Consider the following 22925-nt stretch of genomic DNA (forward strand, 5'->3'; position numbering starts at 1 on the left):
AGAGACAATGCTGGGGGGAAAAGAAAGTCCAGCCCCCTGGAAGGACCTCTTCCTCCATTCGGTAATTAGCCGAGGTTCCCAGAAACTTTCCGCCAGCAAGCAAGGCACTCGCAGTCTTTTCCCTTTCTGTAATCTTTTTCTAATTTGCGTTGCCGCTTCCTGCTTCCTCCAAGCCACCTTAATTGGAAACTCTTTCGTTCACACGGAAAGTTCCTCTCTGCTCTCTGAGGACACCTATCGAGGGTGGAACCAGGCTCTTCATAAAAATTCTTAGCAGACGTGGCTAATAATGACCCTCTTGCGCTAATGAAAAAACACACACATGCACACACTGTGACTGCTGTAATTAAGCCTGTGACGAGTTGAGTTGGAGGGAAATTAGATTTATTTACATGCTGCTCTGTTGCTGATGAAGCACTAGCTATCCGGAAGACTTCTAATTAACCCTCGTTTAGAGGCTGTGCTCTCTGTGCCTCCTTCCCTCTCCACACCCTTTAGTAAATTGCATTTGGTTAAAAATAATAATAATAATAATTAGCCATTCTTAAGAGTTCATTCTCTCCTGTAACTCTCTTTGATCCTCGAGCTGTGTTGCCCAAATGCTGACAGTAATAAAATGCCTGCAAGACTTCAGTGCTGGGCTGTAGTCACCTCAATTTATCAGGCAATGAGTGTTACAGGAGAGCCTGCGCCCGGCCAGGTCCTGTCTGGGTACCCGGTGGATCAGAAGTGGAGCCAGAGACAGGCCTGCCTCGGAGGAGGTTAGGATAATCGCAAAGGAACCTGGGGAGTGTTTGAGGTGGAAGAAGAGTGGGTAAGGGAGGGAAGAAGTGGGTGCAGCTTTAAGCAAGGTCCAGGCGGAGTCCACAGAGGTGGCTGGCGGATTTGCAGACTAGACCTGCAGCCTACTGCTGACGGCTCCCTCTGTCTTGTGCTGTATGGGCAGCTGTGTGTGGGAGGGTAAGAGGCCCGGAACGCCAGGCCTAGAGGCACGCAGGTCCAGGACTAGGCATGCACGTCTGCAAGGCCTAGGTTCTCAGACCCTGGTTTCCAGGAAGCTGCTTGCATCAGACAAGGGCGTCCACCACCATTACCAGAGTCCCTCAGGTCCAAGAGGCCACCAAATGCCTGACACCTATGAACTCAGTGATAGCTTTCTTGGGAGGAGGGAGAGTCACTGAATTAGACATACACATGGACATTAATATGCCCCTCCAACTTCAGAAGTGTTAGACAATGATAAAATGCACGTCTTAGAATCAAAGCATTTTGATAATCAAGTGTTCAGAATACAGCCTTGCAGGAGGCCAGACCCTACCTGAAATAAGCAGAAGCAGGCAAGCTCCCCACTCCCCACCCCCATACCCCACCAATAGCCAAGGCAGTCACAGCTGTCTCTGGATACAGCCATATCCCAGAGTCACCTTCCCCTCCAGCTGTATAACCCTGCCCTTCTCTTCGGAGACCACTTCATCCACCTCAGAGACTACTTCATCCAACCCAGCTGTTACCTGGTTAACACCATGCCCTCCAGCATCCCTCCTGAGAGCTCTCCAGGGCCAGCTGGTGCACCTCCAGGGAAGGGAGGTGGTTGGGGCAGTCACCACCTCCCAGGGCACTACCGGGCCATGGAATGTGATGACGGAGGGAAGGGGGCATGGATGGGTTGGGAACATGGGGATAACATCCATCCTGAGTGTGGATACTTGTAAGCACCTCTGACAGATAGGGAGTGGTGGGGGTAGGCATGAACATGCTTCGGAGCCCTCATCCGTGTAGCTGTTCAATTTCTCGAGCTTTCTTCTAAAGCATGTGAGACCTGCCTTCCCTGGTGGTCCAGAGGCCAAGACTCTGGGCTCCCAATGCAGAGGGCCTGGGTTCGATCCCTGGTTGGGGAACTAGATTCCACATGCCGCAACTAAGACCTGGCACAATCAAACAGACAAAAATAAGTAAATAAATATTTTTAAAATAAATTTTAAAAAGCATGTGAGACTTTTTAAAAGCCCAAGTCCAGCCGAAAGACAGCACAGCTCTAGGCTCCAGAGTAAAGTAGGGGAGAATTCTCATTCCATGTCACCAACACACAACAAAATTATCTTGTGCTTGGGTATTTTGTTTTTTCTCTAAAGTATTTGCCGTACTGTACAATGACTGTTATTTCTTTCCTCTTAGACTGTGTAACAATGGGCAAGGGGCACATGACCCCTTGAGGAGAGGGACCAAACCCAGCCCCTCTGCATCCTCAGTGCCAAAGACAAAACTGACTCCCCATCAGTAGGGTCAACAAACAAGGCCAAGAATTTCTAGTCTCAAAAATCACATTTTCCTGACTTTCAATATCATATTTCAGATTCCACGGGTTTGTGATGCTCACCATTCACTCAGCTTACTGACTTGCTACATTAACACCTCCCACATTCTCCTTCTATTTACCCTCAGGAGTTCATGAATTTGCAGCCAAGGGAGCCTTTATGAGAAGTTAGCACACTCAGTCACCATGCCGGCTCCGTAAGTGTCTGTGAAGTGAACAGCCCCAGCTCCTGGTCAGAGGATGGCTTTGTCATCCACCTGCTTGAGGTCAGTTTCTAGGACATGAGGAAGCCCTACACGCTGAGGACTGTGTGGCCCACATCAAAGGCTAAGTGAGTGAGTGAGTGAAAGTTGCTCAGTCGTGTCTGACTCATTGTGACCCCATGGACTATACAGTCCATGGAATTCTCCAGGCCAGAATATTGACGTGGGTAGCCATTCCTTTCTGCAGGGGATCTGTCCAACCCAGGGATTGAACCCAGGTCTCCCACATTGCAGGCAGATTCTATACCAGCTGAGGCACCAGGGAAGCCCAAGAATACTGAAGTGGGCAGCCTATCCCCTCCCCAGCAGATCTTCCTGACCCAGGAATCGAACTGGGGTCTCCTGCATTGTAGGCGGATTCTTTACCAGCTGAGCTACCAGGGAAGCCCACTGTTTAATTAACCATTATTTTTAAATCACCTTAGCCCAATCCCATGGAACTCATGCCTATAAATTCTAGAACTCAACACAGTTCTGCAAGTTATGACTCTTGGGAACTCAAACCAAGCCAGACGTGTGACCACCTGCCTGAGAGTCCCTCCTTGGGTGGAGTGCTGAGGAGCCTGACACAGCAGAAAAAGCCCCCTTGCCATCAATTTTAATGAAGAAAGGTCTCAAAGACACACACCTGTGCACCCTGGACACCCCAACAGCAAACTCGGGTTCACCTGCTGCAGCAGGTGTGAGGAGATTAATTTCCCAAATGCTCAGAAGAGAAAATATGTTACAAATGACAAGTCAAAGAAAGAATGATGGATGACTCCTCTCTCGGAACAGTTCACCAGCTCCTCCCCTCCACAACGTTAGTCATTCCAGCCGTCACCACCCTGGTGCAGGACTGGGTCACCTCTTCCCCTAAAAACCGCAAACTCTGGCGGCTTGTGTAGCCACTCATCAAACCCTCAGGGGACAGCTGCTAGGTGGTAGGCACGAGAATGTTATTCTGGCTCCACCTTCACCTGCCAGTGGTGGAAAATGATTTATCCAGGAGCCTAAGCATCAGAAGGAACCACTTCAGAGGCTTGTTTTAAAGGATGCTTAAAATAAGCATCCTTTCAAAGAACATTACACCCTCATATTCCTTAAAGAATGACACTCCAAGTCTAAATTGTAGTGGCAGGGGGTACACACTTAGGTGATCCTAAATCCTAAAGGAAATCTTCCTTTAAGAAATCCATCCTAAAGGAAATCAACCCTGAATATTCACTGGAAGGACTGATGCTGAACCCGAAGCTCCAATACTCTGGCCACCTGATGTGAGGAACCAACTCATCAGAAAAGACCCTGATGCTGGGAAAGACTGAGGGCGGGAGGAGAAGGAGACGACAGAGGATGAGATGGTTGGGTAGCATCACCAACTCAATAGACATGAGTCTGAGAAAACTCCAGGAGATGCTGAAGGACAGGGAAGCCTGGTGCACTGCGGTCCATGGGGTCACAAAGAGTCAGACATGACTTAGTGGCTAAACCACAACAATTCCATAAAGAATGACACTCCAAGTCTAAATTGTAGCGGTAGGGCGTGCACACTGAGGTGACAATGTTAGAGAAATGCAAGTGATAGCCATAAAGGTCAGGAGGAGGAGGGGGAGGGGGCTGTGTCTGGGATGGAGAACACAGATGGGGGGTTTCAGTGATGTCTCACCTTGTAAGAATTTGCTCGGTTGTACATTGGTTTTGTGATTGCGCTCAACTGGTAAAGAATCCGCCTGCAATGCGGGAGACCTGGGTTTGATCCCTGGGTTGGGAAGATCCCCTGGAGAAGGGAAAGGCTACCCACTCCAGTATTCTGGCCTGGAGAATTCCATGGACTATATAGTCCACGGGGTCGCAAAGAGTCGGACACGACTGAGCAACTTTCACTTCCACATTTGTTTTGCGAGGTGTCTGTTTCATTGTACAATAAGATAGGCTCAAACATGAAAAAGGCAAGCTTGAGCTATGCCTTGGAGGTGATGCAGCCCAAGGACCAGCAAGTGGCTGGAGGGTAACAGGAAGGCATCCCAGGTCAACTTACAGGAGAATCACAGCAAATCCGCACCAGCGTGTGGCGCGTGAGAGGCCTCAGTTCAGAGTAAGCTTTGCTGGGCACTGGCTGTTTTCAAGCTTGGAACTGCAGGTCCACAAACACGCACACCTCTGCTATAGCAGACCTGCCTGTTTTCACTGTGCTCGTTTGAAACTAAGATCCCCAAACTCGGTAAGTGTGTTGGTCTGGAAAGAATGAGGGGCCAAACATCTCCTTCACGTCTCCCTTTAGGCTTCAGGGCTCCCCAAGGGAAGGTGCCCTGCCTGCCTAGGTAGGGCCGGGAGCCTTGCCCTTTAGCCCTGTTCTCTTCACTGTGCTGAGTCTATAAAGACAGATTTCTGGCAGCGACACCCCACTGGGCTATTAGCTCTGTAAGGGCCTGGATCACTCCGACTTACTTGCACTGTAACCCCCCGCCGGGGTCTTGTGTTTGCTGAATGAATGAATGAATGAATAAGTCAGGCTTCCCACAAGAGCTTTCCCCCCTATTACATTCCAGAGATCAGGAACCACACCTGCCTTACTTACCATGGAAACGTCAGTGTCTAAGCCAGGACTCAGCACACAGAAGTTCCCAATTATAAAATTTAAAAAAAAAAAAAAAAACTGTTCTAGGAATGGAGGATACAAAGTTGACCAAGACAAGACATGGTCCTTCCATCAAAGACCTCCTCATCTAGCAAAGAGAGGCACAAACCAGACCACATGATAAAGGCAACGGCCAAAAATAAGCGGAGGGCGAGAGGAGGGGGAATGAGGGAGGGCTTCTCAGAAGAGAGGACATGGGGCTGATTCTCAAAGGAAAAGCCAGAAAGCTTCCCCCCTGGGAGGCAGGCGGCACTTCCGAGGAAGTGTCCAGGGTCTCCTCACCCCCACCGAGGTCTCCCCAAAGAATCTGCCTTGTCTGCCGATTCCACCAGCAGTCACATCCCCAAATCCTCACATCATGCCAGGATCACCACCCCCCCTCCAAAACACACACACACACCGTCCCCAAGAAGGTGCTTGGCCTCCCAAATGCAGTGTGACCTAGGACAAGTTACCTAACTTCTCTGAGCCCTTTCCTCAACGGTGAAAGGGAGACGATGGCGACAGTGCCTGAATTAGAGAGCTATCAGAGGATGACCGACCATAAACCAGGGCAAGAGCTCAGCGTAGTGCTGGCTGCTGTCGCCTCGAAAGGCTTCCTTCTGACTGCCGTCGTTATAGCTAAAGAGGGCAGAGGCAAAGCCGAGTGTGTCCCCAGCTTGCTCACGCTTCGTCAACAAGGGCCTTGGACGTGCACACAGACCTCCTTTGATCTTGTTCAAAGGCAGCATCTGACTCAGCAGGTCTGGGGAGGGGCCCGAGATGCTGACATTTCAAACCAGCTGATGGGTGATGCCGGTCTGTGGACCACACTTTTGAGTAGCAAGCAGTTAGTCCAACACCTGGTCTCCTCCCTTGTAAAGTGGAAGCGACGACAACCAGTGCACAGAGTAGTCGCTCAGATTAAATGGGGCAACACGGGTTCCGAAACCCCTGGCGCTCGGCTGGGCACGTGGAAGATGCTAAGAAGATGATCCCCCCTCTTCTCCTCCCACGACTGGCTAATTCCAAACAGTATTCATCTGGACACAACCCCCACCCGGAAGCACAGTGACAGTGTTCGAATAAGGCTTAATGAGGAGATGAATGAATGAAGAAATCCCTGTTGAAAAACCACTCAGCAACAGAGTTGAGATCCAGAAGCAGAGCCTCAGGGCCCTGACCCCTGGAGGGGCAGTGCTGGTACAGTTATGACAAAACACCCCAGTGAATCAAAACCTCCCACCCAGCCCTGCCCCACACGGAAGGGACCCCCACCGAGTTCCCGCCTGGGCAGCATCCGCCCCTCCCTCGTCTCCCCTCAACTTGGCCGTGGGAGGCACACAGGTGCCAGGACAGAATTCCCCACTCAGCAGCCTGTGCCCAGCCCTTTAGAGGTACACAGACGCCCTGCATGCTTTCCCAGCACTGAGGCCGTCCTGGCATCTAGACCACAGAACCAGGGCTCATAGGAGGCGGGCAATTCACCCGAGGTCAGGCCAGGAAGAAGAGAAAAGATGGGCGTCCTGGATCCCATGCCAGAACAATTTCCTGGCATAAGGTCTGAACCCTACTTTCCAAGAACGGTAGGGAGCAGTGAAGGGCTCGCAGCCCCCTCCCCTGTGACACAGGACATTAACAGGACAGGCCGGGTCCCCCAATACCCTCCGCCCTCAGTAACTTCACCCTCGGTGTGAAAGGCTTGTTGAGTCAGACCCAGCAGTGGATCTTGGAATACAGACCCTAATAACTCATGGGGAAATGAATTAAGTAAAGAGCCCACAGCCTCCACATCTCTGAAATGAAGATGTTTTATGTTTATTTTTATTTTCATGTCCCCTTTTTATTGAAACAACTTAGATGCAGTAATGTGCAAATCTTGAGCAAACTGGGCGGCACATTTTTACAGAAGACCTTCCCAAGGCCCCGCAGACTGCACACCCCCCCCCCCCCAGCCATGCCCCGAGGCCAATGACTGCCTGACCTCGGCCACCAGACGCCACGCTGCCCAGTCCTGGACGCCACATGATGGGCGCATGCAGCATGCTCCTTTTGTGTCTGGCTCCTCTCACCCCGTGTTGTGTCTGGGCCATTCATCCAATACTCAGGGACGGCAGTCGGCCATGCGTCCTCATTGCCGAGGCCATACTCTTCACTTTTGCTTTCTTAAAGGTCAGGTCCCGTCCTGTCCTTTCTCTCTCCGGTCAGTGTCACTAAGGGCAGACCTTAGACCACAGAGCAGCTCATCCCACAGTTACCGCTTTGAGGTTTAAAGCATCTCCATGACCACAAGTGGCAACCGCACTTCGCTGAGCAAAGAGCTCCCTCTCTCCTCTGAGCACCACGGGTGCTGAGACAGTCTGCCTTAGTGCGACGGGGAGGGCGGGAAGGGGCTGCATCAGAGGGTCACCTGTGGCCAGGTGGTGGTGGGTAGGAGGCTGGGCCAGAGCTGGGAGGGTTGGGGAGAGTGCTCCACTCCATGCAGGGAACCTCACCGAACCCTCGCCCCTGAGAGCCACACCCAACGAGCCTCTTGCCACTGGCGTCCTTCATCCAGGTGAGAGACAAGAAAAGTCCACGCCCTCCACATTCCTTCTCAGACAGAGCTTTAGGTGTGGGTGTTGTAACGTGGTAAAGCCACATGGCAGTTTTTCCAAAAAATTAAGCAATCCACGTCTCTATAGACTGATAAATGGATAAACAAAATGTGGGGTACGCATACAGCAGAATATGAAGTGAAGCTGCTCAGTCATGTCCGACTCTTTGCGAGCCTATGTACTGTAGCCCACCAGGCTCCTCAGTCCGTGGGACTCTCCAGGCAAGAATACTGGAGTGGGCTGCCATTTCCTCCTCCAGGGGATCTTCCCAACCCAGGGATCGAACGCTGGTCTCCCACATCGTAGGCAGACGCTTTACCGTCTGAGCTACCAGGGAAGCCCAGAATATTAGTCAGCCTTAAAAAAGAAGGAAATTCTGACACATGCTACAACTTTGATGACCGTGAGGACATGCTGGGTGGCTTAATCTGGACACAAAAGGACAAAAACTGTTCAAGAGTTTCCGTTTGGGAAGGCGAAAAGAATTTTGGAGATGGATGGGGGTGACGATTACACAACAGCGTGAATGTTCCTAATGACACATGTTCCCTGGACGCTTGACCATGGCTAAGACAGTAAATTGTATGTCATGTATATTTTATCGTAATTTTTTTTTTAAGTTTCCTGGGGGAAAAAAAGTAAAATCCTGAAAAAAGGCAGGCAGATGCAAGAAAAAGGAAAACAGAATTCATGGTATCAATACGAGACAAAAATTCAGTTTCAGGCAAATACCATTAAATAAAACAATGAGACTTTTTTATATTTGTTAAAAAGTAAAGTGAGAGTTTGCAGCCACAGTAAGATTAAAGTGGCAGCAAGATGTAGAAGTGTGTACAATCTCCACCCAGAGAAAAGAGGACAGTAAAAAAAAAAAAAGCAAAAAACTTCTCTCCCTTCTCTGTCTTGCTCCCAACATCACTGCCACAGAAAACAAGATGTGGGGTAGGCAAAAAAACATGCGCGATTTCATCAGACAGAGCATGTTCTGATCGGAAGCAGTGGGAGACTCCCCTGGATGTTTGGGTCCACACTTTGCTCAAGTCTTAGAACCTTCAGAGCAAGCTCCGAAGGACTCTCCCTCCTCCAGCTTCTTGTAAGAATGAGGTTCTGCACAGCGGAGGGTCCAGGAAACTCAGAAACAGCCGGTTTCCAACTCAGGATCAGTCTGGAACCGACACACAGATCCCAAGGCTTCTGAAGAGGAAAAGCTCCAGCGCCCAGCACTGCGCACCACACCACACCTCCCGAGCACTCAGGCTCACTGTGGGTTCTCTCCCCTCACACCTCACAGCAGTGTGAGCAGACAGAGACACTGGCTACATTTCACAGACAAGAAGACTGATGCTCACAGAAGGCGAATAGCTCCGCTAGGCTCCCAAGCAGGAGGCAGAGCTTATGTACATGTTGATGACCGGGCAGACTCCAGAGCCCAGTTCTTTTTTTTCTTTTTTAAATTGGAGGGTAACTGCTGCGCAATGTTGTCTCAGTTTCTGCCATCCATCGGTATGAATCAGCCATAGGTATACAAACTCCTTCTTGAGCCTCCCTCCCACTCCCCTGCCCATCCCACCCCTCTAGGTTGTCACAGAGCACCCGGCTGAGCTCCCTGCGCCATACAGCAAATTTCCATTGAGTATCCATTTTACGTATATGTAAATGTTTACATATATGTATGTGTTTCAAGGCGACTCTCCCAATCCGCCCCACCATCTCCTTCCCCTACTTCCCACAGTGAAGTGAAGTGAAGTGAAAGTCGCTCAGTCGTGTCCTACTCTTTGCGACCCGTGGACTAGTCCACAGAATTCTCCAGGCCAGGATACTGGAGTGGGTAGCCTTTCCCTTCTCCAGGGATCTTCCCAACCCAGGGATCGAACCCGGGTCTCCCACAGTCCAGGCGGATTCTTTACCAGCTGAGCCACCAGGGAAGCCCACAAGTGTTCTCTATGTCTGTGTCTCTTGTTGCCCTGCAAATAGGTTTATCCATAGCATTTTTTCATAGATTCCATATATATGCATTAATATACGATATTTGTATATTTCTCTTTTTAACTTACTTCACTCTGTATAACAGGCAGAGCCCAGTTCTTAACCATCAGGCTATGGTGCCCTCCTGAGACATGCAAACAACCTAAGGGACTTCACAGCCCAAGTCTCCATTGACAGATGAATGAGTCAACAAAATGTGTGGCCTGGCCAGGGCTGAACCAGGTACACAAAGAATAAATCTTCCTTTAGCAATAATCTCATTGATTCACATAGAGAGTTTAGAGTTTTCAAAATCTAAGAATCTTTTTGCTCCAACAGACCACGAAGGTGGATAAGAGAGTTTTCATTGTCACCCACAGTTGATAAGAAAGGAAATTTAGAGGAATGATCAGAAAGGGCCACAGGCAGCTAAAAGTCACACAGCAAGCTCCCATCAAGTTAGACCTAGCATCCAACCAAGCTTCATTTCTCGACCCCAGAGACAGACCGCACTAAGCCTCCTGGAATGTGCCCCCCAGATATAACATTCCAGCGGCCCTGGGCTACAGAGGAAATTCTCTGGAGTCCATGCAGCCTTCCTGCCAAGCCACCACACAATGCCTGCCTGCCAGCCTGACATTCGGGCCTCCGTTTTTTGTTGCTAATTAATTTGGATGGAGACGTCTTTAAAACGAGACTTAACGTCGGGTCCTCCCCACTGTCTGTGAACCAATTTCATTACAACAGAAATCGTGTTGCCAAAATGAGAAATCCCCTCCTTTTTAGGCCTGTGCCCTTGAAGGCATCTTATTAGAAAAGACCATTTCTTAATTAACATTTTTGATCTTTAATCCATTACACATCCCTCTAATCCTGTACGGAGGTGCGGCTGGCCCACTTCCGCGGGCTGGCTCTGGGCTGCGCAAGGCTGGCAATTTCAGCGCTGAGGGCTCGCTCACAGCTGGACTCCACCACGGACAGTCTGCCGCTCCCAGACACCACCTCTGGTCCAGCCGTGGGTACATTTCCCGAGCGGGAGGCAGGAAGGGGGGTGCTCGGTGCTGACACCCCCAGATGGGCCAGTCTGCAGACGAGAGTTCATTTCATTAACCCCTGAACCCCATCTCTGCTTGCCCCAGAATGGTTTCAAGCAAAGGCTGTTTTTAGCAGCTCCGGCTCCCACCAAGTGTGAGAGTCGTGAGGCGGGTCTTCCTTCCCATTCGCACAAATCGCAAGCAACTTGACCACATCTGTAAGAAGATTTGGTCCCCACAAAGTCACAGGACCCTGCTCTGTAAAGCTCTGAACCTGCCCAGGGACTCCGTCTTCATTGTGTGGTGAGGACCGAGCCTCTCCTGGGTTTCCTCCCACCTCCCTGACCACTCGTCTCTCCTCCTCACTCCAGCCTTCAATACTGATGTCTCCTGGACACAGATCTCAACTGTTTTGCTCAGTCCAGGCTCACGCCGCTGGTAGGTATATCCATTCCAGGGTTAGGTACGAATGACACACTCATGACACCCAAACACACCCCTGGAATCATCCTCCCTAGGTCACAGGACCACACACATTCAATCGCTCATCTATATCTACGAGGCATCTCAAACTTAAGGCCACCATCTAACTCTTGAGCCCACAGCCACCATCTGCACCCCAGCGGCTCTTCCCAGGACTGCCATCACAGTGAAGGGCCCCTCTGGCCATCCCACCACTCAGCCGAAAACCTTGGAGATGTCCATGGGTCCCCTTCTTTTCTCATCCCCAACATCCAACCCAGGAGCAAATTCTGTTGGACCTTCTCCAGAGGAAATTCCCAGTCTAAACTCTTCACCTCCTGCCCCTGGTCTCAGCCCCTCCATCTCTCAACGGAATGGGTATGAAGTAAGCTTCACTGCCCACACAGCTAAGGGGGCCCCTCCCCAGCTCCCCTTCAACTTAGAATAAAACCCACATGGCTCAGGGCCCTCCGTGAGCTGCTGCTGCCTGCCTCCCTCCTCAGCTCCCCAACCTCACTCCATGCCCCGCTGCCCCCGGTTCTCTCTATTCCAGCCACAGTGATGCTATTTCCCTTCTCTGTCTTTCAATGAGCCCAGCTCACTCCCATGAGGAACAGCGACTAGAACACTGCGCCTACCCACTCCGCATGACCCATACCCCCTTTGCTCAAACACCCTCTCCTCGGCAGAGGCCTCTGCTCCCGATCACCCCATCATCTCTAACTGGGCCACCCTGCTGGTCCCCTTCCAGCAGAAATGCAGAACACATGATCTATTTACTGGTTTATGTACTGTGCCTGCGTCATCTCCCCCACTAGACCCACAGCAGGAACTTCTTTGGCCCTGCTCACCACGTAGAACAGTCCTGACACTTAGTAGGTGCTCAGTGACATTTATGACGGATGGAGTGCAGCCTGTTGGGACCTTGCCAGCGGTGACTCAGCTGGTGAGCTGAGTCATTCGGCTGGTGACTTGTGAGCTGGCTCGGCTCACAGCCATCCCTGGCCATCAAGAAGAGGTCCTGCAACACCAGCACTGATGTTCTTCCAGCAGCAACGGAGACAGTGGTTAGACGTTCAGTGGAACTTCCTGGTGAAGTATGTTCTGAGAAACTGTCCATCAGCGAATAAAGCCCAACTTGAGCCTCATGCTGGATTACTAGGGGCAGGAGGGAGAGAAAGCGTCGGAGGAGGTGGAGTGATGGAGGAGATGGAGCCTCTGAACAGTTAAGGGAAAGGGACAAGCTGCCATGTGGTCCTTCAGAGACTGCAAAGGGCAGGACAGGAGTTCATAGAAAGAACAGGCCCCCGGGAAACATATGCAAAGGCTTCACAGAGGACAGGCAATGGGCTGGGCCTTGAAGGGCTTGCAGCTTTGGGGTAGGTGATGAGGAGGGCATTGCAGGATGGGGACACAGCCCAAGCCAGGGCACAGGGCTGGAAATGAGGACACAGGACTCAAACCTCTATTCGATGATATGTAAGAGAACATATCCGGGATTGTGGGGTCCTCCACCTGCCTTGACTCTCCCAGCAAAATGCTCCAGCAAGATCCTCTGTGGGACCACCTGCCTCAGGGTACCGCCCAGGCTGCTGAGGGCCCCTGCACCCGGCCGGCCACAGAGCCGGGCCAGCCAGAGCCGGGCCTGGAGCGGGGAGCTCTGGACTCCCAGTCTAGTGCTCCTGCCGTTCAGCACTCCCCAAGTTCCCCCTTCATCTGCATCCCCAAAACTTGACCTGAGCCCTGGAGGCCATTGTGCTGTAGGCCACGAGGACAAGAGCCCATCCCCCACAGCAGCAGGGGCCAAGGTGCCCAGCACCCCCCTGCCCTCTCCCAGGCCAGAGATGGAGGGTACTGGCTGGCTGTGGAGAAGCGGGTGGGTCAATCTCTCCCTGACACCAGACAAGTTCCCTTTACGGAAACTTCTGTCAGGGCCCAAGCAGGCATTTCCCAGCTGGTCAGGCCCCAGGACACAGTCTGGGATGGTGCTGCGGGAGGACCAAGGACAACACCCGTGATGGAGACAACTCAGCACCCGGGTCCATCCTCCACCCTCACCCTGTGGTCCCTTCGCAAACCTGTGGGTCAGATTCAGGACCATCCCTGGCCCCTGGGTGGTGTCTCAGCTTGGGGGTGGGCTGGGGAGGGGAAAAGGGGTGCCAGGCTCTAAAGTCAGCCTGTGAGATGAAAACGCCATCTTCCCTGAGATGCAGACGCCATGATGTGGGATACACACAAGGATGCTGTCCAGGACGGGCTTGGCTCTTGGGTCAGGCGTGAGACCTGAAGACACCCATCTTAAAGCGACAGGGTCACAGCCACGTGCCCCGTGAGGGGCCACGCAGACCCTCACCTGCTTCCCAGACTCACCTACAGAGCCCCCCATTGACTGCAATCGCCAACTCTCTTTAAATTGTTACTGCTCTCTCCTGGTAAATGAGCATATAACGTGGGAGATGCCCTGGAGGAGGGCATAGCAACCCACTCCAGGATTCCTGCCTGGAGAATCCCATGGAGAGAGGAGCCGGGCGGGCTACAGTCCACAGGGTCACAGAGTTGGACACGACTGAAGCGACTCAGCACGTACAAAGTGGGAGAATGGAGCTAGTAATGACCTGAACGCATGCACAGACTGCTGTCGGCTCTGCCACAAACTTGCTGTGTGACATTGGGCAAGACCCCTAGCCTCTCTGAGGCTCAGTTTTCACATAGGGGAATAGGAATGATACTAATACCAATGTCAAAGTGCTGCTTCAAAGATTCAGTGAGATGATACCTGTGGAAATGCCTGCTTGACGGAGTCCAGGGGGCAGGGTGGCAAGTACAGGGGACCTCGGGGACAGGAGCCAAGTCTGAATCCTGACCAGCCACTTACCAATCGGCTACTGGATCTCTCCAGGAAGAGAAGGCACGGATGCGCACACACTCGAGGCCCCCGGAACCGCAGGGACAAAGGGCTGTCAGCCCCCAAGCAGATCGCACTGCGTGAGGCTGCAACTCCACCTGGGCTGTGCCTTCGCTGAAGGGTGGGTCCCAAGCAGCCAGGCCCCAGATCCTGCCGGGTCCCCCAAGCTCTGCGGCTTCACAGGAGTCGGGGGCTCTGGCTGGAGTCCCAGGCTGGCTGCCTCTCTGTTCTTTCTCTCCACATTTGGGGAAGGCATTTCCTCCTTCCCGGGGCCTGCGGGTCAGGTTTCCACCCAGATGGAAAGTCCCACCCAGGGGCCCCCAAAGGAGAGCTCACCATGGAAACTCCACGGGGCGCCCGCCAGACACAGGGACGAGTGGCCACTGGCAGACCTTCCTGGGGCCAGGCCCACCACCCTGCCAGCTTGGAGGGGAGGGGGCAGAGGGGGCTGCAGCTGGACTTTCTCCATCTTGGGCACAGAACAATGTTCACACTTTACGTGCAAAGCAAAGAGAGGCTGAGTGTGAGCGTGTCTCGGTATGCGTGTGTGCATTTGGGCGTGTGCGTCTATGGACAGATCCTGCAATAGCAGCCCCAGCCATGTGCCCTCTTAACCTTTCTGAGCCTCATTCTCCCTGGCTGTGTCCCTCCTGAGAGCTGGGCTCTGCTCAAATAAGTAATACAGTAATCTGGCAAAAAGTGAACAAGGGGTGGGCTCTGCTGGTTGAAAGCCCTCAGGCCCAACATGCTAACCACAGCCTGATGATAATCCGAGCTGAGAAGGTGGGGGACCCAGTGGGCGAGGTATCTCCTGGGTTTTGACCTCAAAACATAAAGATGTAAACAGAGCTTCCCAAAATGTGTTCCAAGACTCCCTGAGCTGGGGATACATGTTCCTCAAAAATGAGAGAGGAGTTTCTGAGGTTAAAATTTTTAAAAAAAGAAAAGGAAGAAGGGCTTCCCTGGTGGTCCATAGTTAAGATTCCGCCTGCGAGTGTAGAGGACAGAAGTTCGACCCCTGGTCTGGGAAGACCCCAGGAGGCCACAACTGCTGAGCCTACGCACCCTGGGGCCATGCTCTGCAACAAGAGAAGTCAATGCCAGGAGAAGCCTGTGCACCGCAGTGGAGAGCAGCCCCCACTCGCCGCAACTAGAGAAAGCCTGCCAGCACCAACAAAGACCCAGTGCAGCCGTAAACAAACATGCAAATAACAAAAAAGAAGCCGACTCCCGGATATAGAGAACAATCTAGTGGTTACGGGGGAGAGGGAAGGAGGGAGGGGCAATACAGAGTTAGGGGATTAGGATGTATAAACTATTAGGTGTAAAAAAGCTACACGGATATCTTATACAACATGGGGGACACGGGCAATATTTTATAATAGCTATAAACGGAATAAAACTTTTAAAAAATTATAATTCACTATTTATTACACACCTACGGTGTTCCAGGTGGCACAGTGGTAAAGAATCTGCCTGCCAGTACAGGAGATGCAAGAGACCTGGGTTCGAACCCTGGGTCGGGAAGATCCCCTGGAGCAGGAAATGGCAACTCACTCCAGTATTCTTGCCTGGAAAATCCCATGGAGAGAGGAGCCCTGCGGGCTCCAAAGAGTTGGACATGACTGAGCACACACACACACACACACACACACACACACACACACGCATATTGCACACTTATGCCCTATATAATGTTGTACAGCAATTATGTTCCAATTAAAAAAAAATCTGATGAGTCCTCCCCAAGATTGAGAGCAACCACTTGCAGACCAAGGGCTCTGCCTTAAAGGAAACTGCCTGATTGCACTTAACCAGGCACTTAGGAAGGTAACCTGAGCAGCTTCCCAGGACGCAGCCAGCTGAGACGCCCTGTCTCTGCCGCATCCCCTCCAGGCTGTACTGCACGTAACTCCACGGCTGTGCTGTGCACTTAGGCCCTGAGCATTTTCCAGGGTCAATTTAAGAAAGAAATCGAGGAAAGATGTTTCTGTATTGTGTGCCAAATTGTTATTCAGACAGAGCTATTGTTTGTTCAATGATTAATGAGGATCCACGCAGTAAATTCCTCAGCATTTAGTGCCAGGGATAAACGTTCGTCAGTCCCAAGTGCTTGAATGAGACAGAGGTGTCTACTTCATCTTATTTCTCTTTTGGCCTCAGCTGCCAGGAGGCTCACCGGCAGTGACCCTGACCCTTGGCTGCTGACATAACTAGTTCTTTCATCGATTACTTTAACTGCCCAATGACACCTGGGCACATCATCTTGTTTCATTAATAATCACCAGAACTGGCAGGCTTCCCTGGTGGTCCAGTGATTAAGACTCCACTCTCTCAATTCAGCGGTCACAGGTTCAATCCTTGGTCAGGAACCTAAGATCCTCAAGCCCCATGCCACACAGTGTGACCAAAACTTCATAAACTAATTAAAAATAAAGTACATACGATAATTAACTCCTGTTTTGGGACTACCCTGGGGGTCCAGTGGTTAAGACTCTGCTCTTCCAATGCAGGGGACACAGGTTCAACTCCTAGTCAGGGAACTAAGATCCCACATGCCGGGCGGCACAGCCGAATGAAACATAGTCACCAGAGCTGGTGTTTGTTGGATGCTTGCTATGTGCCAGGCACTGTGTGAACACGCATCTTTCCCTTACTCATTCATATAACAATGTCAAAAGGTAGGGATTTAGTCTCCCCACTTTACAGATCAGGAAATTGAGCCCTGGAGAGGTGAATAATTGAGTCAAGTCCACACTCACAGATAAGAAGCCAAGAGTAGAGCTGTATGTGTTCAGCTGCCCCCCCGTCTCCTCATTCTAGAATATGAGCCTGGAGGGCAGGTCACCACTGCGTGTCTGTGGCCGAAGACCCCTTATGATTAGGTGATGAACACTTTGGAGGTGAAGCAAGGATTGATGCAAAGGTCTGTTTGCTTCAACCCCATGCAAAACTCCTCTTTCTGGCCTTGAGGGCTGGTAAACCTCACTTTAACCCTAACACTAAATCGACTACTTAACCTTAACGCTAACACTAAATCTAAGCTTCCTTCTAACACAACCCCAGATGAACTCAGCATTAACCAACCCAGTGTTCCCAGCCGCACCCATCCTCAGTTCTGTGGGGCCAGCACTGCGACCACAAAGGCTGGGGGGCAGATGGTGGAGCACGTGGGGTCTGCAGCAGGGACGGGGCAGCAGGGATGGGCTTGGGTTTCCCGTCCGGGGAAGTCTGGGCAGACACGAGCGGGGCTGGCCTCCAAGCAGGCCCGAGCAGAGGATGGCGGGGCAGGCGGGCCGCGCTAGCCCGGCTAACAGCAGCAGCTCCTCTGGCCTGAGAGAGCCAGCCCAGCGGGTGGGGAGGAGATGCCCAGCCCCGCTTCCTGCCCACTGCGGCTGGCCAGGAGCCCCGCAGCCAGCACAGGAAATAACAGGGGCCCCCAGAGGCCGCCCAGCCAGGCCCTGCTCCGAGGCCGCCCGGGGAGGGAAGGAGGCCATTGTCGGCCTTTGTTGCAGCTTCCCCAGCCTAGCCCGGACTCCGGGAGGCCCCTGGGAGCTAACAAAGCTTCCCCCAACCCGCAGCTGTCCAGCCTCCCCCAGCCCGACTCTGGGGACAGGCCCACCCGGCCCTGGGCTCTTAAAGTGGCAGGTGCAGAGTGGAAATGAAGTCATGTCCAAGTTAGGGGTGGGGTGCACATGGGCCAGAGCGGGCCGGGCCAGGCGCGCGGACAGATGGCCACTGGGGTCTCTGTCTGCACCCGGGTCTGCCCAGCGCCGGGCCCAACAGCAGGGGTGTGGATCTTTGGTCGGAAAGAATGTCTGAAGCCCTGAGTGTACAACAAAGGAAAAGCAGAACGAGAGTAAGGGAGTGACCTGGACATCTCGGGAGCCTCCTTGGGTGGGGAGAACTGTCCTCGTCCTTGAAAAGAGATCCCAGAAGCAGCTCTTTCTGCTCATCTGCAAGCCTAGGAGTGCCGGTGTGTGCCTATCTGGGTATATGCTCATGTTTGGAAGTGTGTGCATACGTGCCCTGTGTATGTGCGTGTAAGCATTCACATACAGGGCATGCGCATTTGCACGTGAGTGCATGTGTGTGCATGTGAGGTGTGGAGGAACATGTGAATGTCTGCATATGTGCCCTGCATTGTGTGTGGAAGTGGGTATGTACGTGTGTCTAGAATGTGTAGGCAGTGTGCTGATGTTTGTGAACAAGTGTATATGAGTGTGTGTGCATGCAGGCAAAATGACGTGTCACTGCTACACACCACTATTGAAGAGCATTCCTGGGCTTGTGTCCATCAGCAGTCATCACCCCCACACTGACCCTGGAAGTGTGTGTCGCCACCATGACCTCTAGGGTTCTTAGCACATCCTTGGGGATGTCCCCCCACAAAGATGCCTTATACCTCCACTGGGTCCTGGTCACTATGAAGGAGCAACTCCAGAGGAACAGACCCTGGACTCAGACAAAACCAACCCAGGTTCAAATCCTGCCCTGGCCCGGATCAGCTGTGAAAGCCTGCACCTGTCTCTCAACGTCTCTGAGCCTCAGCTGCTCATCTGTGAGATGGGCATGATACTACCTCCTACCACCTGTGGTTAAGGGAGTTAAATGAAAGATGCATGTCAGGTACATGGCCCCTGCCTGGCCCCAGCAAATGCTCACTAGATGGTTGGTTTTTTTCATGGTTATTGTTATTACAGTTGCTTATAATTATGGTTATTGAGAATACAACGGTGAGCAAAGCAGGCACTACCCTTGCCTCCACAACCTTGCACGGTTTGCAAAGCATTTAGCCCAGAGAAATAGAATAGCAGAAGCAAAAGTGTCTCCTGTTTACTGGATTCAGTATCAGTCTGATGTACTAACTACTAAGTACAGCCAGCAGCCATCCATTGAAGCAACCAAGCACAACAACAAGAAAGGAGCCATCTATCAGTGTGGGCAAAATAATGGGTTTGCTGAACCAGAGAGGCATCAGTTAGCCAGGCTCAACCTAACACACATGGAGCAAGAGAGAGAGAGGGAGACAGAACGTACGCACGTACCCACACATGCCTCACGCTCAAGAATTTTAAGAGAGGATCAGCAGAGACGACAACCGCCTAACCCCTGCGGGCCTCCCACTGCCTACAACAGGACTGTGACTGACGCGGTGCTAAACATACCCATCCCAGAAGCTGGGCCCTGCGGAGTGCCCGCCCAGGAAGCCAGGACCAGCCAGGCTGCATGACTGGGCTGACCTTGGCCATTTCCTGCCGGGCACGGACCCATGGCCGCACGGTGGGTGCATCAAGCCCCACCCAGGGAAGGAGCTTGATCATAAGATAGCCTCAGAGCCTCTGGCTTTCAGACCCTGCCCACTACCCCCCTGCCAACTCCAACCCCACGCTGGCCTTCTCCACAGGGGAAACAGGCAGTGCCCACTCCCAGGTCAGCATGAGAAAGGATGGTCCCTTGAGAGCTCAGTCCCACCCCAACCCTGCATGGGGGTGAAGGCATGAGCACCCTGCCCACTGTGGCGACGCCTAGAGATTGCCGATCAAGACAAGGAAAAGGAGGAAGGGAGGGGCCAGTCGGAGCCCTCTGTGGCCCACACAGATCAAGACTCGGAGCTAAGCTCCAAGCCAAGCTTCCCTCAACATGCTGTCAATATATTACAGAGAGTAAGAAGGGAGAGCGCCAGCTGCCACCCTTGGGGGCTATAGCTAAGCTCCGTGCATCCCCTCATATCGTCCTCACAATGGTCCCAGGAAGCACGATAAGCATCCCCATTTCAGATGAGGACATGGACAGCACAGAGAGGTTGAGTAACTTACTCAAGGTCACACAAGTAGTATCTTCAACCTCAAACCCAATTCTTGGTCTTAACAAAGGGAAAAACAATCTGACCTTGTGCTGCCAAGGGAAAATACAGATGAAGAGGCAGAAGCGAAGTTCTCCACCTTGGCAAACTTTGGCTCGGCGGCTGTCAGCGACCAAGACAGAGCCCAGCTCTGGGAGCTTAGAGAATCAGACATGGTCGTTGCCTGAGGGAGTGAGCAGAACAGCAAGGGAACCAGGCACATACAGGAGGAACGTCATTGCCAAGCAGACGGCAGTGAGGACCAGGATGAAGGCAGCCCCCAAGACTCAGGGGCAGGCACAGTAATTATGGCAGGGCAATCGTGGTGGCCTCCTGGAGGAGGCGTCATGTAGCCTGAGCTCTGAACGCGGAGCTCCGCAGGCAGAGGGCCCCCGCCAGAACAAGAGTCAAGGGGAGTGGGTTGAGAGGGCTTAACTCATCACACCCTCTAAACCCTCACTGCTCCAGGTGGTGGGTGGGCCATCAACACCACTCTGGAGCTGGCTTAGCATGCAGAATCTCAGACCCCTCCCAGAACGGCTGAGTCAGCATCTGCATTTTAACAAGATCACCAAATTTGCCTACATGGTCAAGTTTGAGCAGGGCCAATGTAAACCACGCCTGGAAACCACAGTGAGACCTCCCTCAAATCCCGAGGAACAATGTCATCATCACTCCCGGGGCCCACACCCACATACACGCCTGAATGTGGCCCTGGTGTATAGCCAGGCTTCAAGGCACCAAAATAACTGCTGATTTCCAACATCCATCAGTGGGGGCCCAGACCCTAGGGAGCACCCACGGTTGAATAAAGTAGGACCAGCCCCTCCGTCAGGACAGCCCTCATCACTGGTGCCTGTGAAAAACTCCAGAGCCCCAGGAGAGGCGAGGGCAGACACACTGGGCTCGTGGAGTGGACAGTCCCCAGTCGGCAGGGCTGGGAGCCTGCAACTTCACTGCAGAGAGCAAGGGTATGATGGCAGAACAGCTGCTGTGCGCCAGCCTGTGGGTACAGGACAAATGGCACAGAGGGTCTGCCTCCGAGGAAGCTCCAAGTCCACCCTTGGAGGTGAACTCAGCAAGACAAACCCCCCTCCAGCGAAGCCATCAGTCAGGCCACGGGGGAGAGAAAAAAAGCGTCAGAAGAGAGACACAGACACACACACACACTCCCTTGCACGTACCCCAGGCACCAGCATACACGTGCACACACATGTGCGTGGCAGACGTGGCGCAGAGGAAGCGATGTACAGTGCAGCCCAGCGGGGCCCCTGGCTGGTCCAGAGCCAGAGGAAAGGGTGGGCAGGAAATACCACATCCCCTTGGAGAGCTGGGCCAAGTCAGCCCCAAGGGCCTGGGACACAGCACAGAGGGGTGCAGAGGCCACAGAGCCCCCAAGAGTCTGAGTCAGGGCCGAGGCACCTGGGCATACTCGCACACACACCACACACACACACACAAGTGCATGCCTCCGTGTGCACTCGGGGCACAGATGCCCTACCTCGTGGACCGCTCACCATGGTAACAGAGTGGCCACCTCTCAGCTCCAGTCACCACCTGAAGGTCTCCGAGGCCTCCTGAGCTGGGGGAAGCAGCGCTAACAAAGGCCCGCCTGGCCAGGGGTCCACGGTACAGACCAGTCGGCGCATGCCTGCCGCGCTCCCCCGGTGAGCTCGGGGCCACCGCATCTTCCTACCCCGCCTGCCTGGCTCCACTCAGCTCAACTCCCCACAGACGCCCCAGCAGAGCTAATGAGAAACTCCCCAGCTGGCCCCATATAAAAACGCATTTCATAAGTCTTTAAAATGCTCGGAAATTCTCCATCTATTTAGGACTTTGCTGCTCCTTTAAAATGTCCCCTGGTCCTTGTGGAGGAAATGACTGGGTTGGGGGCTCAAGCGCAGGAGGTGGGCAGCACCAGCAGAGCCAGCCGGGAGTCAGGGGCATCTGGCAGCATCCTTCGTCAGCCCAGGATCACAGGAAGAGGAGTGGGGATACCCTCACCGATGAGCCAGGGTAAGGCAGTCACTCAGGAGAAAATTCAGGGTGAGGGAACCCTGGGGGAGAGGAGAGGAGAGAGGGAGACAGTCTCTCCAGCCTTGATCTGAGGATTGAAGAAGTCAAAACGTCCTGGGAGCCCCTAAGAAAAAGTCCAAAGGGGAAAAAGACCACCGACACAAAGACGCTGGTAAGAGCATTGTTCATGAGTCCAAAACTGAACGCGGTTCAAGTGTCCAGCGGGGAGGGGCAGTTGAGGCAATGAATGCCCATCCTCCCAGAGACCCCGATGTGGTGACTGAGGGCAGGGTATGTGGATCGAGAGGTCTCCGAGAAGCTCGGGGCTCATGGGGGCTCCACAGAGCCCACCGGTGCTCCACAGAGCCCACCGGTGCATTCAGCCTGCACTTCATCTCGAGAGAAGGGATGGAGCTGGAAAGCGAGCCAAGAGAAATGTAAACAGCAAGTGTGCAGAAGCACAGAGTGGTGGGTGGAGTCTCCGTGAAGTAGTTGAAATAATAAATATATGCTCTAGAAAAACACCGGCAGGGTGGGAAGGAAGCCCTGAGAAGTTTCAGAGGAGCAGGCTGGGCTGCACCAAGGGGCCTCAACTCCCTGAAGAGAAAGTCCCAGTCCAGACATTTCCGTCAAGTTCACTGGTCAAAACCTGGAGGTAAAGGACCGCAGGGGGTGAGGAGGCTGCCACCTTTGTCCGTGATGGGGGCACTGACCACTTCCCCATCCCACAGCTAACCGGAGTCAGATTAAAGGAAAGGCTTCCAGCCTCCCTCCACCAAGGAGCCCCCAGGCACCGGACACCCAGATGCCACTCTAATCTTCTCCCCCTCTGAGCATGTCTCTGAGCCTACAGCCCTAACACAGACCCACCACCCCACCGCAAACTGCACACACACCCAACACGCAGGGGGACCTAGAGGCAGGCGGG

The 22925-nt window shown here is 52.9% G+C and overlaps 1 protein-coding gene across 2 annotated transcripts in view; it reads right to left on the bottom strand.

Annotated features, from left to right (window-relative positions):
* The window catches only part of ZNF423 (zinc finger protein 423), a 343000-nt gene that overhangs the window by 257760 nt on the left and 62315 nt on the right, over positions 1–22925 (bottom strand). The window contains exon 1 of one of the 2 annotated variants that reach the window (XM_069552749.1): positions 14107–14241. The exons of the other annotated variant lie outside the window; for it this stretch is intronic. The gene's annotated coding sequence lies outside the window, so the exon portion shown is untranslated. Of the gene's footprint in view, positions 1–14106; positions 14242–22925 lie in introns of those variants that run through there. 2 annotated transcript variants of the gene reach the window in all.

Source organism: Ovis canadensis, chromosome 14 (genome assembly GCF_042477335.2).
Source record: "Ovis canadensis isolate MfBH-ARS-UI-01 breed Bighorn chromosome 14, ARS-UI_OviCan_v2, whole genome shotgun sequence".
Classification (NCBI taxonomy): Eukaryota; Metazoa; Chordata; class Mammalia; order Artiodactyla; family Bovidae; genus Ovis; species Ovis canadensis.